This window comes from Chenopodium album, chromosome 8, assembly GCF_948465745.1.
Source record: "Chenopodium album chromosome 8, dcCheAlbu1.1, whole genome shotgun sequence".
In the NCBI taxonomy this organism is placed as follows: Eukaryota; Viridiplantae; Streptophyta; class Magnoliopsida; order Caryophyllales; family Amaranthaceae; genus Chenopodium; species Chenopodium album.
The window spans coordinates 40,764,079-40,767,825 of NC_137841.1; the positions used below are offsets into that span (position 1 = coordinate 40,764,079).

At 42.8% G+C, this 3,747-nt stretch overlaps 1 pseudogene; it reads left to right on the plus strand.

Moving 5' to 3' along the window:
- Positions 1-3,273: 3,273 nt before the first annotated feature.
- LOC145557128 (small nucleolar RNA R71) lies at positions 3,274-3,372 on the plus strand (annotated as a pseudogene).
- Positions 3,373-3,747: the final 375 nt, after the last annotated feature.

Here is a 3,747-nt window from a genome sequence, read left to right on the forward strand (position 1 = left end):
ATGAACTCAACATCCTTTTGAAGAAGGTCATTTAGGGGCTTAGCAATAAGTGAAAAATCCTTGATGAATCTTCTGTAGAAACCCGCATGACCAAGGAACGATCTCACACCCTTGACATTCACCGGAGGTGGAAGTTTCTCAATCGATTCTATTTTTGCCTTATCCACCTCAATGCCTCTATTTGAAATCTTGTGCCCAAGCACTATACCTTCCTCCACCATGAAGTGGAATTTCTCCCAATTCAAAACAAGATTGACCTTAACACATCTTTCCAAACACTTCTCAAGGTTCACAAGGCACTCCTCAAATGAGACACCCCCCACCGAAAAGCCATCCATGAAGACCTCCATTTCCTCCTCCAACATATCCCCAAATATACTCATCATGCACCTTTGGAATGTAGCGGGTGCATTGCATAACCCAAAGGGCATTCTTCAATAGGCAAAGGTCCCATAAGGACATGTGAAGGTAGTTTTATCTTGATCATCGGGGTGAATGGGGATTTGGAAGAATCCCGAATAGCCATCGAGGAAACAATAGAACTTGTGCCTTGTTAGTCTTTCAAGCATTTGATCAATAAATGGAAGAGGGAAGTGATCCTTCTTAGTGGATGTGTTTAGACGTCTATAGTCTATACACATCCGCCAACCCGTGACCGTCCTAGTTGGAATGAGCTCACCCTTCTCATTCTAAACCACGGTCATGCCCCCCTTCTTTGGAACGACATGCACGGGGGAGACCCACCTTGAGCTAGAGATGGGGAATATGATTCCCGCATTCAATAGCTTGGTGATCTCCTTCTTAACTACCTCTCCCATTTGGGGATGTAGTTTTCTTTGTCGTTCGATAGAAGGAAGGGCGCCTTCCTCAAGTGTTATGTGGTTTTGGCACAAGGCGGGGCTTATACCTTTAAGATCATCAATTGTGTACCCCAAAGCACCTTGGTGCTTTCTCAAAACACCACATAACGCTTGAGCTTGGCTCACGCTCAAGGATGCACTAACTATCACGGGGTAAGTGGAATGAGGGCCCAAGAACTCATACCTAAGGTGTGATGGTAGAGGTTTGAGCTCTACCATAGGCACACCATTACCTTCCTTTGATGTGGCCGCTTGCAAAGCTTCTTGGCTTGAGATTTTCAAGCACGTTTGCTCATCCACTTCCTCCATGCTTCCATTAAGCAATTCTTCATAGAATGCCACTTCCTTGCATGGTGTACCTACTTTGTCCTTGTTCAACAAAACATTCTCAAGAGCATCGTTAGAGGTGAGCAAGTGCTCATGCATAGAATAGACAACATGATCAAGTGAATCAATCATCATGCAATTTTCTAGAGAAGAAGATGGATATTTCATGCTTTCATTCAAATCAAATTCAATGACCTCATCTCCTACCTTAAGGGAAATCTTTGCACTCCTCACATCAATCATAGCACCCGAGGTAGCAAGAAAGGGTCTACCTAAAATGATTGGAATGGTAGCATCTTCATCCATTTCAAGCACAATAAAATCCACCGGGAACACAAACTTCCCAACCCTCAATGGAACATCTTCTACCTTACCTTTTGGAAACTTGATTGACCTATCGGCTAATTGCAAGGTAATGTTAGAAGGTAAGAGTTCCCCTAGCTCAAGCCTTTGATAAACCGAATATGGCATTATGCTAACACTAGCTCCCAAGTCACATAAGGCATTATCAATTTGCATCTTGTTAATGGCACAAGGGATGGAGAAGTTTCCGAGGTCTTTCAATTTGGGTGGCATTTTGTTCATGATGATAGCACTACAATTTTCGGTCAAATTGATAGTTTCCAAAACCTCACAAGTCCTTTTCCCACTCAAAATGTCCTTGAGGAATTTGGCATAATTTGGCATTTGGTTGATCACATCGGTAAAAGGTAGAGAAAGATGAAGTTGTTTTAGCATATCAATGAATCTCCCAAATTTCTCATCCAATTTGTGTCTCATGAATTTTTGTGGGTAAGGGAGCTTGGGTTTCACAATTTCTTTATCTACTCTCACCTCTCTAGGTGTCTCAACCACAACCTCATCCAATGATGCCCTATCCCCCTCATTCTCAACCAAGGCTTTCTTAGGAATCTCCTTATCCTCACCCTTCCTAGGCAATCTCTCCTCAAGAACCTTACCACTCCTAGTAACAATAGCATTCACGTGTTTCTTGGGATCAAGACCTTGGGAAGGTAAAGACGAAGGGGTTGCATGATCTTTCAAAGCATTAGCAAGTTGAGAAATTTGGTTTTCAAGCATTTTATTGTGGGTCATCATTTCATTGAACTTCTTATCACTAACGGCCATGTATGTGTTCAACAACTTGGTTTGATTCTCAATTATTTCTTCCAAATTGGTCCTAGGTGAAGAAGGTTGTGAATAGGAATTTTCTCCTTGAGTCCTTGGAACAAATCCGGGTGGGGGACCTCTTTGAGCATTATTTTGAAAATTGCCCTTCCCTTGGTTGTTCCAAGTACCCCTATTTTGATTTTGTCCATAACCTTGATTATGGTTACCACCACCTTGATTATGGTTACCACTACCTTGGTTGTGATTTCCATAACCTTGGTTTTGATTACCATAATTTTGGCTTTGATTTTGGCCACTATAACCTTGGTTATTATAGCTACCACGAGAACCTTGGTTCCCTTGGTTTCTATAACCACCACCTTGATTATAGTTGTCAAAATTGCCTTGGTTTTGGTAATTCCTATTCCATTGACCTCTTTGATTATCAAACCTTTTAGCATTATTATTTGACACATAATTCACATGCTCACTCTCATTGTTATCAAACTCATCAACACATTCATTAGGACAATTACTAGAGTCATGATCATACGATCCACATGCATCACAAAACAAACAACCCATAGGCATATTATGTGAAGAGGGAGGGGGTTGAGAATTAGAAGGAGTACCTCTCCCCTTAAATTGGGAGGGAAGATTCGAAGCTTGGGATGAAGTAGAAGTGATCTCCAACTTGGCTTTGATTGCGGTCATCTCCTTTCCCAAGTTTGTCATTTGGGAGGAAAGGTTGTTGATCGCATTTAGATGGTCTACCAAGTACAATGAAGATTGCTTGCTTGAAGAGTCTCTCTCCCCATCTTGCCAATCTCTATAGTACGTCACCACGTCCTCAATGATGTCCACCACTTCTTCTTCGGTCTTGTTCATGATAGGACCCCCGGCCCCCCCATCAAGGCATGACTTGCCTTGGGGACTTAAACCGCCATAGAAGATTTGGACCACTTGGTATGTTGGGATTCCGTGGTGAGGGCACTCCCTTTGATACTCTTTGTATCTCTCCCATGCTTCGTAAAGGCTTTCATTTGGCCTTTGCTTGAACCCTTGAATCAAGGCTCTTGCCTCCGCCGTCTTCTTTTGAGGGTAGAAGCGGGACAAGAAGGCCTTTGTAACATCATCCCATGTTCTCAAGGAGTTGGGCTTCACTTCTTTATCTAGCCACTCTAAGGATCTTCCTATGAGAGAGAAGGGGAACAACTTGAGGCGTATGAACTCTTAAGAAACTCCGTTGACTTTGATGGTGTTGCAATATTTTTCAAATTCTTTAAGATGGTTCAACGGGCTCTCATTCTTAGCCCCACTATATTGCCTCCTCTCAATTAAGGTGATCATGGCCGGCCGAATCTCGAAATCATTTGCCGATGTTGTAGGCGGAGCTATGCCGCTCTCGAACCTATAAGCACCGGGTATTCCTAGCTCCTTCAAGGCCACT